The sequence below is a fragment of the Musca domestica genome, unplaced genomic scaffold (assembly GCF_030504385.1).
Source record: "Musca domestica strain aabys unplaced genomic scaffold, Musca_domestica.polishedcontigs.V.1.1 6, whole genome shotgun sequence".
Lineage (NCBI taxonomy): Eukaryota > Metazoa > Arthropoda > Insecta > Diptera > Muscidae > Musca > Musca domestica.
In genome coordinates, this window is record NW_026712363.1 from 3,633,009 (window position 1) to 3,646,873 (window position 13,865).

The 13,865-nt window shown below is 30.6% G+C and overlaps 1 long non-coding RNA gene across 1 annotated transcript; it reads left to right on the plus strand.

Annotated features, from left to right (window-relative positions):
* The first annotated feature begins 5,558 nt into the window (after positions 1-5,558).
* On the plus strand, positions 5,559-6,450 carry LOC131805688 (uncharacterized). The gene is made up of 2 exons (XR_009343774.1): positions 5,559-6,198; positions 6,261-6,450. It is a non-coding gene; the product is annotated as an uncharacterized LOC131805688 (long non-coding RNA).
* The last annotated feature ends 7,415 nt before the right edge of the window (positions 6,451-13,865 follow it).

Below are 13,865 nucleotides of genomic sequence, written 5' to 3' on the forward strand. Positions count from 1 at the left end.
AACATGTTTTCCCATAGCACTATTTGACGCTGTTTGGTGACTGCTTGAACAAACAAAATCTGTCAAATATTTGACTGTAATGTGAACATCTAATCAACTCTGTATGAATTTCACATTTGTTCAGTCAAATATGGGAAAACAAATTTCGATCAAATATTTGCCCAGTGTGACCGTACCTTAAGTCGACACCAATCCATATTCGGTTCGATGTTGCCACAACGACTTTTTTGTGATTGGGGGAACTTGCCTCATTAATAGACATCCGTCAGCATACAGCGTATGAATTCTAAATCATTTACAGCCTGTTTCTGATGTCGAAACGAAAAGGCTTTCCAAATATCTTCACCTGTACTTTCTCTTTGAAGCAAATAAATTTAAATAAAACACATTTGAGTTTAGTGATATTTAATTTTTTTTATCGAACTAAGATGTTAAGGTAGAAACTCAAGCAGCTTATTGCTTGCTTTATAAATTTTAAATTACAATTTCGCCGCCGTTCTTCTTTATAATTTTGCTTCAAAAAGCGGCGTAGATTGATATAGTTTTGGTCCTTATTGCATTTGAAGAAATTTCAAATATAACGATAGAATTAGTACCAAATGAGTTTTTCTTTCACATGAAACAGGCAAATGTATGGTTGCGACATCTACACTCCCACCATCACATTACGTTACTATGATCTAAGGATACAACGATAAAAAAACGAGAATTTATCGATAATCTTCTTATGCTAACCTACATGAGGATTTTGACTTCTTGAGTACCACGCGGGCTTAGAATCGACCTTTTTTCTCAAAGAAACCCGTGATCAGTACAGTTCGAGAATATTAAAAAAAAGTAAAATAAGTGAATATGGTGATAAAATAATAAAGTAAAGATATAGTATGTTTCAACGAAAAATAAGAATTTTTATAAAATCCGATTGGATCTCCTGCAACAAGCTGAATTTGATTGACGAATTTCTTTTTCTTATAAAAATCTTCTGGTGTAAAATATACTTGGGTTTGTGTGGTTAAAGCCGTGAAATATTGACAAACGGCATCAGTCCAGAAATTTTCCAAATTTAAGGGAATTATTCCGAAAAACGTGCCTGCGATTCCCACAAGAAGACTGAGGCATATGGTAACCACATTTTTCCCGAGGGAAATTATCATTAAATGACGCATTTATATGCCTCCAGGGTAAAATACAGTGAGTGCACAAACCTACCACAAACTGTACTGTATTGTAAACATTTTATAGAAGCATAAGACTGCAATGTAGAAATCACGTTAATTTGAGAAAATCTATACATTACAAAAATACATGATCCTGTGCATGAAAACTATTTAAAGTAAAAATTTTAAGAAGTCACTTAAAGAGTAATCTTTCCTTTGGTTGTAAATTAAGAACACGTGTCTCAATGTAATATTTGAAATTAACCCTAAAGTAATGATGAATTGGAAATGTAATCTATACCCATTTCAAAGCAAACTTTTAGGCGTTTGCAATTTATACATCAAAAATAACAAAAACTTCATTATCTCGTTGTAGATATAAAGAAAGGAGAATTAAGCTAAACGTGTTAACATGTTTAAAGTTAAAAGAATGTGATATATAATACAAAATATACATAACCTAAAGACAAGCTATAAAGAATAAGACCGTGTAAAATACAACATAAAGTTAAAATCAGTGCATATATCATGCAAAGACTTAAGGTAAACGGAATATAAATATTGAAATACGATTTACATCAGCATCTTGATAAGATTAAACATTGATAAAATAAATATATATGTTATTCTAAAAATAATAAAAAAAATCATTCCTTCAGTTTCAGTAAAAAATTATTCATTCCTTCAGTTTCTGTATATACTAAAAAAATGCTTAAAAATTAAAAAAAATATACACGAAAAATTATAAAAAAACATACATGCATGCATATATGATATATGAAATATCGTAATATACACATAATTGTTAAAAAGAAAGAAACTAATTATTATTACACATATATAGATCTAAAGAAATATGTTAAAAATTATATTATTAAATGAATTATCTCTAAGTTGGAACAAGAAAATATGTTTTGAATTTATTTAAAAGAATGGGCTGAATCTGATTATCAAATAGGTAGGTTTCATTAGGGGTATTTTCAGTAATATAATGTGGCTAGAAAATATCATGGATGGTTCTTGAGTCATATGGGGTGGGCAGCCACAGAGGTACACCATCTAGACCTCTACACAGTTGGAAATTATGCATTATTTTTTTTTAAACTTGCACAACAGAAGGACATGAATTGAAATACATCCGTTGCGTAAAAGCTTTAATCTACCTATTTGTTTTAACTTTGCATATGGTGAATAAGCCCAATTACAGAATATTTAATTTTTATATGGTACTATGAAATTTTAAATGTACAATTTCGCGGAAGAAAAAACCCTCCCATCCGGCGAGCTTAGCCGTAGCAAAAAAATCACCTTGTACCAACTCCGCGTGATAGAAATTGTCACATTTATGGCGCCCAACGTCGAACGCATTTTTTTAATTTTTTTAAATAGCCCAAGCCCTTCTATTGGATGATATCATCTTATCGGTATTCCAGAAGGTTATATCCAAAACCATGCTGTGTAGTAACGACACGTTGCTGTCTTGAAATAAAGGGTAACCAACCAAGTAATGTAGTAATTTATTCGAATGGAATCATGATGATGAGGCTATATAGCTTAAAACATATTTGTTCTTCTTTTGAAAAATATTGCAAAATCTTGATTGGTAGGATACATATAACTATAAAAAAATGTATTTCAATACGTTCTTTCTAAAAATTGTATCTTGTGCATAAAATAACATACATAAAAAAAATCAAATTAAAATGAATTCTGTTTCTTTTTTTTTAGTTAATATAAAAAAAGGATTTAAATAGCCCAAGCCCTTCTATTGGATGATATCATCTTGTCGGTATTCCAGAAGGTTATATCCAAAACCATGCTGTGTAGTAACGACACGTTGCTGTCTTGAAATAAAGGGTAACCAACCAAGTAATGTAGTAATTTATTCGAATGGAATCATGATGATGAGGCTATATAGCTTAAAACATATTTGTTCTTCTTTTGAAAAATATTGCAAAATCTTGATTGGTAGGATACATATAACTATAAAAAAATGTATTTCAATACGTTCTTTCTAAAAATTGTATCTTGTGCATAAAATAACATACATAAAAAAAATCAAATTAAAATGAATTCTGTTTCTTTTTTTTAGTTAATATAAAAAAAGGATAATCGAGCCGAATATATGAAAACGGCGAGCAAAAAAACTTCTATCATGACCACTAGATCGAATAGTAAACTAGTAGGTTCAGATAAACCAAGTACATCCAACTAAGCCACTAACAATTTTTCTGGTAATATTCCAACTCCGAACAATAACCAAAATATGAGTAGTATTGTGAATATCTCACAAGCTTCAGAACAAGAGACCAATAGAACCGTCATTCAATCTTCTATACCCCCCTTAATGTCGCTTGTAACGACGCAAGAAACAGGGCCCCAGACAACATCATCTCCAGAGTCAGGTAGCTCCATTAATAGAAAACAGTACAGTAGCATGGCAGCTCAAGAAATTAGGGACCAATTCGCCAGGAATATTCAGACGGAGTCCACACTTCCAGCTCTGAACGTGAATGTTAGATTAGAAGCGCCAATTAACGACACTGCTGGTCCAAGTCTGAGAGATTATATAGACGCATCTGTTAGAATAGCTCAATCAAATGCAATAAAGGCTATAGAGGCCAAATTAAAAGCAATTATTCCTCAAGGTTGTCAGGAGCTCATTGTCAGGAGAATGTAAAAGTTTGTACTACGATGTGACAGCTGCCTGTTACATTTTTTTTTACATTTATTTTCACCAACTTAGCAAATTTAATTTTGCTGAACAGAAATGTTTTCCTTTTTGCATTGATAAATTTTTTTTATTATGAAAACTCAAAACAAAGAACTGTCAAATGCGGCTAGTGTTGTAAGTCGACACCAATCCACATTCGGTTCGATGTTGCCACAACGACTTTTTTGTGATTGGGGGAACTTGCCTCATCAGCGTATGAATTCTAAATCATTTACAGCATGTTTCTGATGTCGAGACGAAAAAGTGTGTGAATGAATGACCCCCAAACTTTAGCTTTCCAAATATCTTCATCTTTGCTTTCTCTTTGAAGCAAATAAATTTAAATAAAACACATTTGAGTTTATTGATATTTCATTTTTTTTATCGAACTAAGATGTTAAGGTAGAAACTCAAGCAGCTTATTGCTTGCTTTATAATTTTTAAATTACAAATTACGATTTCGTCGCCGTTTTTCTTTATAATTTTACTTCAAAAAGCGGCGTAGATTGATTTAGTTTTGGTCCTTATTGCATTTGAAGAAATTTCAAATATAACGATAGAATTAGTACCAAATGAGTTTTTTTTTTCACATGAAACAGGCAAATGTATGGTTGCGACATCTACACTCCCACCATCACATTACGTTGCTATGACCTAAGGATACAACGATAAAAAACGAGAATTTATCGATAATCTTCTTATGCTAACCTACATGTGGATTTTGACTTCTTGAGTACCACGCGGGCTTAGAACCGACCTTTTTTTCTCAAGGAAACCCGTGATCAGTACAGTTCGATAATATTAAAAAAAGTAAAATAAGTGAATATGGTGATAAAATAATAAAGTAAAAATATAGTATGTTTCAACGAAAAATAAGAATTTGTATAAAATCCGATTGGATCTCCTGCAACAAGCTGAATTTGATTGACGAATTTCTTTTTCTTATAAAAATCTTCTGGTGTAAAATATACTTGGGTTTGTGTGGTTAAAGCCGTGAAATATTGACAAACGGCATCAGTCCAGAAATTTTCCAAATTTAAGGGAATTATTCCGAAAAACGTGCCTGCGATTCCCACAAGAAGACTGAGGCATATGGTAACCACATTTTTCCCGAGGGAAATTATCATTAAATGACGCATTTATATGCCTCCAGGGTAAAATACAGTGAGTGCACAAACCTACCACAAACTGTACTGTATTGTAAACATTTTATAGAAGCATAAGACAGCAATGTAGAAATCACGTTAATTTGAGAAAATCTATACATTAAAAAAATACATGATCCTGTGCATGAAAACTATTTAAAGTAAAAATTTTAAGAAGTCACTTAAAGAGTAATCTTTCCTTTGGTTGTAAATTAAGAACACGTGTCTCAATGTAATATTTGAAATTAACCCTAAAGTAATGATGAATTGGAAATGTAATCTATACCCATTTCAAAGCAAACTTTTAGGCGTTTGCAATTTATACATCAAAAATAACAAAAACTTCATTATCTCGTTGTAGATATAAAGAAAAGAGAATTAAGTTAAACGTGTTAACATATTTAAGTTAAAAAAACATATATATATGTGTATATATATATATATATATATATATATATATATATATATATATATATATATTCTCGTTTTTTTATCGTTGTATCCTTAGATCATAGTAACGTAATGTGATGGTGGGAGTGTAGATGTCGCAACCATACATTTGCCTGTTTCTTGTGAAAGAAAAACTCATTTGGTACTAATTCTATCGTTATATTTGAAATTTCTTCAAATGCAATAAGGACCAAAACTATATCAATATACGCCGCTTTTTGAAGCAAAATTATAAAGAAGAACGGCGGCGAAATTGTAATTTAAAATTTATAAAGCAAGCAATGAGCTGCTTGAGTTTCTACCTTAACATCTTAGTTCGATAAAAAAATGAAATATCACTAAACTCAAATGTGTTTTATTTAAATTTATTTGCTTCAACGAGAAAGTAAAGGTGAAGATATTTGGAAAGCCTTTTCGTTTCGACATCAGAAACAGGCTGTAAATGATTTATAATTCATACGCTGTATGCTGACGGATGTCTATTAATGAGGCAAGTTCCCCCAATCACAAAAAAGTCGTCGTTGGTGTCGACTTACAACACTAGCCGCATTTGACAGTTCTTTGTTTTGAGTTTTCATAATAAAAAAATTGATCAATGCATAAAGGTAAACATTTATGTACAGCAAAATTAAATTTGCTAAGGTGGTGAAAATAAATGTAAATAAAATGTAACAGGCAGCTGTGTAGCACAAAAGAGTTGGGACTCTGTTTTGTGGAATGCCATTTTCTTCAGGTAAGAAATCATTTATAAATTTTACCAATATGTTTGAGTAATATATATTTATTGGTTTGTAGGTATGAAGCATGGTAGAATGATAGAGGTAGCCAATGTCAAAATAATGTCAAACGAGTTGTTGTAATTATAATTCGCCGCACATGCGCATAACGCATCATCAATTTCAAAGTGCAATCGTTAACGAGAAAAAGGAAAGGTTTTTTGTGGAAAAAAAAAAATGAGAGTTTGCTTTATTTGCAAAACAAAATATGTTGCTGGCAAAGTTACATTTTTTAGCGTTCCGCGGGATGAGAAGAAAAGGTTGGAGTGGGGTGTGAGTGGTGGAATGCATTTTCCAGCCGATCCGAAAATATGCTCTGACCACTTCAATCCTCAACACAAGACTGGTAATAGTTCGAAAATGAGGCTTCTACCTATTGTTGACATTGGCTATCTTCAAGAGGATGCCTTGGAATACGTATCCGGTTATGTTATTCGAAAGCTAAATCTTGAAAATTGTGAAGACAATTCCAATTCACACACATGGGTTGGTCAGATTTCAAAAGGCTCCCTAATAAAACCAACTCCACAATTTCTAAATAAAATAAAACAGTTGGAATTACATTTCAACAATTTTAATGGCTTGGAAATTTCGCCATCAACTAGTTCATAGTACCAAAGATATCGAACTGCCCGAGAAAGTAAAGGAGTTCTTTTTTAAATGTCGTATTTTTTTTTTTAAGTTAAAAGTTTGAATAGACGCCTTAAAATACAAAAAGCCAAACAAAGAATAATGGGCAACAAGAAAATGGTTAAAATTACCTTATAAACTTGTTACTAGTTTTTACTGATGTTCCTATAAAAAGTAGAAATGTGATATAAATCTTATCTGGGTCTAACCAATTATCATTACTTTTTTTGTTTATATCGCTGAACATAATTAATTTCGCACCAAACTTTGAGACGTTTTTATTTTAGTCCTTTTTATTTATCTATTTACTTATTTATTTTTTGTACTATTATCTTAATTTTGAACCCAAAGATAAATAAGAATATGGATCAAAATATAAAATATAAAATATGAATATATATATATATATTTATATATATATACATATATATATATATATATATATATATATATATATATATATATATATATATATATATATATATATATATATATATAAAGTAATAAGTCGTCTTAGCATTTTACGCTGATCAAGAATATATATACTTTGTTGGGTCTAAAATTATTACTTCCATGAGTTACAAACAGAATGACGAACTTAATATACCTGAATTTTGTTTACAAAAATACATAGACAGACGGACAGAGACGGACGGACATTCATAAATCGGCTCAAAATGTGATTCTTTGCAGATCAGCAAAAGGAACTATGTGTCTATCTCGTTTCCTTCGTTCACAAACAAATGCACAATGTTTTCAAACCATTACGCGCATGAGATCTTCGCGGTTAGATCAATTATCTGACCCAAAAAGCAAGGCCTGGGAAAGGAATGCTTAGCGACTTTCCACGTAATCCTATTATCGTCTTTTTTGTTTTGTTTTGAAGCCAGCATCTAAAAATCGTTGCCGTTGAAAATTCAATCAAATATTTGCCCGGTAAACTGGGCCCATACATTCGTTGAAACAACATTGCAGAAATATCCAAGCGATAATGGAAAAGAACCAAAACCTGTCTGTGCGAAAAACAAAAGTTGCGCCAATAAAATATAATACATTTGGAACATAGTCATCTCGTCAACTTACCTGTCTCAGTCTAAAATCATCTTAAGCGTTGCCTTCTTTAACAAAAGACCAACCGTCTTCTTGTTATTCAGGAAGCCGCACAGATGTTTTTCTATTATCTGGGCTCCGGTTGTTTTCACATTTTTCAAATTATGAATGTATGTTGATTCATTACTTTCATTTGTTGACCAACGACAACTCCTTCTGATTGGCTGAAAACAAATTTGCTTTAAATTTGAAACGTCAAGGCGAATCGATCTAAATTCGCTTGTGTACAAATTTTGACAGATCATTGTACCAGAAAAGTTGCTTTGTTGTAGACATTCGCCTTAGCATCTACCTGTTTCTTCTACCATGGTATGAAGCGTTCGTTCATCGTTTTGTGTACATGATGATATTCATCTGTCGATGGCTTAAAATGTTTCCAATTATAAATATTATTGGTTATGAACATTATAATTCATAAAAAAACAAACAGAATATAATGCCCAAGTTTCTTAGGATGAATCTGAAATTGAAATTGGCATCTAAAAAGTGTATGTAACAAAATATGAATGTACGTGTGTTGCATTTTTAAACAGTGTTACAAGATATTAACGTTTCATTTTTTAAGACGTTTAGGAATATTGTGCTGCAATATTGAATGACGTATATGTAATATGAACATTTATATTTTTCGTCAGAGCGGGACGCCTGCGGAATTTTGTAAAAAAAAAAAATTATGCATTTAAAAACAAATTTTATTCAAAAACGGAGAGAATACGTATAAATCAAATTTATGAAATTAAACTTATGTGTAAGTATTTGTTTTATATTTGTCAGCAGAGCAAATTAGTTTTAAAATATCGGGTCTAGTTTTCAAGTAGGAATGGAGCTGATTACATTGTTTGTTGATGTTAGTCTTAAACGTGTTAACATATTTAAGTTAAAAAAAACACACATATATATATATATATATATATATATATATATATATATATATATATATATATATATATATATATATATATATATATATATATATATATATATATATATATATATATATATATATATATATATATATGTATATATTATTCCAAAAATAATAATAAAAAATCATTCCTTCAGTTTCTGTAAAAAATTTTTCATTCCTACAGTTTCTGTATCTACTAAAAAAATGCTTAAAAATTAAAAATATGTATACGAAAAAATAAAAAAACATACATGCATGCATATAGGATATAAGAAATATCATTACATCACATAATTGTTAAAAAGAAAGAAACTAATTATTATTACACATATATAGATCTAAAGAAATATGTTAAAAATTATAAATTATATTATTAAATGAATTATTTCTAAGTTGGAACAAGAAAATATGTTTTGAATATATTGGTATAGTTGGAAATTATGCATTATTTTTTTAAACTTGCACATGAATTGAATTGAAATACATGCACATGAATTGAAATACATCCGTTGTGTAAAAGCTTTAATCTACCCTTTTTGTTTTCACTTTGCATATGGTGAATAAGCCCAATTACAGAATATTTAATTTTTATATGGTTCTATGAAATTTTAAATGTACAATTTCGCGGAAGAAAAAACCCTCTCATCCGGCGAGCTTAGCCGCAGCAAAAAAAAATCAACTTGTACCAACTCCGCGTGACTCCAACTCCGCGTGACAACGATAACCGATTTTTCCTTTATGATGTCAAAAAAATTGCAAAACTAGTAAATACAACTCTCAAAATTAAAAATGAAAATTTCCTCCTTTATAATGTGCGAACAACTTGTGTTTTGTGCCAAAATATATAAACATGTCATGGTAGAATTAAGAAGGTAAAGTTATGCAATCTTATGCAAGCCACACACGATACAACTGGTTGTACAACATGGAGAGTACTCAAATTGTGTGTTTTGGTCACAAACGATACAACTTAGTGTACTACTTCACTTTTCGTAGAGTTTGTTTGAGTTAAGATGACACCGAAAAAAATGCATGCTCTATAATGCACTCAATGAAATTATATTTTAAAAATTGAAATTCCATTTTATATACACATTAAAATCACACATTTGATTGGATTTCGTATTGTTGTGATGTGCGAAACAATGGTGTTGCCTCTTCAAAAACTAATCCAAAATGAAATTGTAAGCGACATGCCCACAAACATTACAATCGGTTGGTACAACATGCCAAATATCAAAAAATTTTGATTTTTTGTACAACCGAGACACAACTTCTTACAACCGGGCCAAAAACGATACAATCTGCAATACAACCTATCTAAGTTATACAATCAGTTGTATTGTGTGTGGCTTGCATTATGTTTACAAGTTTTTTTTTTTTTAAATTATTCACTTGGAAATTGTACATACACAAATCAGACATGGGAACCATTTTTCCATGCAATAACATTTGACAAGCTTTATTACAGAAAATGGAAAAATGGGAATGCTTATTTTAAATCACTTTACTTCCAATTTTACAATGAAAAGTGCGAATACATAGAAGGCTTTTTTATGGGATTAAATCTACGGCTGGCTTCTTCGTAAAAGAGCACCGGAGTTCTAGGTTAACTTAGTTCAATTTCAGAACCTAATTTTTACTTTCTCACCCTTCGCTCTCTTGTTTTTTACAAAAGCAGCCGTAAAACGCCTTAAGTCATCGGCTGGCTTCTTCGGAAAAGAACAAAGGAGCGTAGGGCCAAAATCGAACTAAATCAACATGAAACACCTTTGTTCCTCTACAAAGAAGTCAGCCAATTGACTTTAACCAATCAACAAAAGCGTTTTATGTATCCTCATCTTTTACGTGTAAATACACAAAAAATAAATAGAAATCCAAAAATTACCTATGAAAATACCTAATATAGAGAGAATTGATGTTGGAAAAGGTATTATCATATGTTTACCATTTTTTCGAAAATTATTAATTTGACATCTTATTGTCAAAATTTGTATTTATAAATCCATTGCAAATACACGAGGTATTATCCATGGTAAAACTAAGAAGGTAAAGTCATTTCAAATAAGCATTTCCATCTCTGCATTTTCTGTAATTTACCTTGTCACATTTCACTAAATAAAAACAGGTTCCCATCTCTGATTTGTGTATGGATTTATAAATACAAATATTGACAGTGAGATGTCAAATGAACAATTTTTGAAAAAAATGTAAACATATGATTGCATGACTTTACCTCCTTGATTCTTCATTTGTGTATACAATGGATTTATGTATATAGATTTTGACAATGAAATGTTGTCTAATGCAAAAATTTAAAAAAAAAATTAAACAAGTGTTTACATGGCTTTACCTTCTTAGTTCTACCGTGGGCATTGTTATGCTATGAAATAAAGGTAACCTCATTTCAAATTAGCATTCCCACATCTGAATTTTCTGTAATTTACCTTGACAAATTTCAATGCATAAAAAAACAGTTCCCATCTCTGATTTTGTGTGTATACAATGGATTAATCATGGCAGAAGAATACAGGTAGATGCATCAACGCATGGTAGAAGAATATAGGTAGACGCGTCGACACAGCTGCTTGGACAATGAACTGTCAAGCCAATTTTGGAATTGAAAATGTTGAATGAAAAATTATTTAAATTTATAAAAATTGTTGAAAAACGCGTATTATAATAGCCTCCAAATGACGTAGTATAAGAAAGTATATAAAAATTAACTTATATTTGAAAAAACCATTTAAATTTTTTAACATATCAATGCTCCCAAGCGTTGCTGCATCTACCTGTATTCTTCTGCCAAGCATCAACGCATGGGAGCATTGATGTGTCAAAAACAAATTAAACATTTTTTTCAAATATAAGTAGATTTTTATATACTTTCTTATGCTACGTCATTCGGATGCTATTATAATTCGCGTTTTTCTATTTTAAACAAGTGTTTACATGGCTTTACCTTCTTAGTTCTACCGTGGGCATTGTTATGCTATGAAATAAAGGTAACCTCATTTCAAATTAGCATTCCCACATCTGAATTTTCTGTAATATACCTTGACAAATTTCAATGCATAAAAAACAGTTTCCATCTCTGATTTTCTGTGTATACAATGGATTAATCATGGCAGAAGAATACAGGTAGATGCATCAACGCTTGGGAGCATTGATGTGTCAAAAACAAATTAAATATTTTTTCAAATATAAGTAGATTTTTATATGTTTTCTTATACTACGTCATTCGGAGGCTATTATAATTCGCGTTTTTGAACAATTTTTACAAATTTAAATAATTTTTCATTCAACATTTTCAATTCCAAAATTGGTTTGACAGTTAATTGTCCCAGCATCTGTGTCGACGCGTCTACCTATATTCTTCTACCATGTTTAAAAGTCTATTTGACACTATAAGACTCCAGCACAGAGTTGCATTTTTTTAGTTTCTTTGAAGTTGAGCAACCTTTTTATTGAGCCATGGGTGTTATCATGATCAAATAAAATTTTAAAGGGCTAAGTACATAAGAAGCTTGAAGTCATGGCTAGGCATATTTTGTAACATTTCATAAAGAGAGTAAAGAGCCGCACTAAAATCCTACCGTCGTTATCCATTATAACTTGACATTAATATGCCTAGCCTTGACTTCAAGCCTTTTATGTACTTGCACCCTAAGTTATTTTGTTTTTGTTCCAAAGCAAAATGTAAAGAACGCTTTTGTGGAAATATTGCCGACTTTGGAGTGTACGCGATACTAATGCCGTACAAATGCTGTACATAGAGATGCTTTACGTTTGTATTTAGTTGTATTGTAAATCTGGTTGAATAAATCCGGATGAAGAAATAAATCCTGGTAATGAAGTTTAATCCAGACAAAATTTTATATATAAACCTTAAACCAGTAAAAATTCCCGGCGTCTATATACTATAAAAATCTGTAATATAACATAATAAATCGCGAGGACAATGTAGCTCCTTGAATAGAGATAATTATCATTTTACTTTCACCGATATAGTGACCCGATAAGAATTTTTTAGTGCATTTATTACAATAGACACATGAACATGCAAAACAACGAAGAATTGTACCATGCAATAAGGGTGTAAGTACATAAGAAGCTTGAAGTCATGGCTAGGAATATTTAAATAAAGGGATTACAGAGCCGCACTAAAATCCTGTCGTCGTTTTCGATTATAATTTGACATTAATATGCCTAATATGAAAATACGCTTTAGTCATTAAAACAAAACATTATAGTTTTAAGCATTTCTTTCTTCACTTCAAATTGTAAATTTTCTTGTTAAAAAAAGACTCAATAAATTTGAATCAAAAAATATTGTTTTAGAAATTATTTTAAAATTGTTTGTTAATTTTGTCATGGTTAAAACCATGGTAGGTAGGTAGGTAGAAGAGCTTCGTAAAACTTTGTTGACATTGGCTATCTTCAAGAGGATGCCTTGGAATACGTATCCGGTTATGTTATTCGAAAGCTAAATCTTGAAAATTGTGAAGACAATTCCAATTCATACACATGGGTTGGTCAGATTTCAAAAGGCTCCCTAATAAAACCAACTCCACAATTTCTAAATAAAATAAAACAGTTGGAATTACATTTCAACAATTTTAATGGCTTGGAAATTTCGCCATCAACTAGTTCATAGTATCAAAGATATCGAACTGCCCGAGAAAGTAAAGGAGTTCTTTTTTAAATGTCGTATTTTTTTTTAAGTTAAAAGTTTGAATAGACGCCTTAAAGTACAAAAAGCCAAACAAAGAATAATGGACAACAAGAAAATGGTTAAAATTACCTTATAAACTTGTTACTAGTTTTTACTGATGTTCCTATAAAAAGTAGAAATGTGATATAAATCTTATCTGGGTCTAACCAATTATCATTACTTTTTTTGTTTATATCGCTGAACATAATTAATTTCGCACCAAACTTTGAGACGTTTTTATTTTAGTCCTTTTTATTTATCTA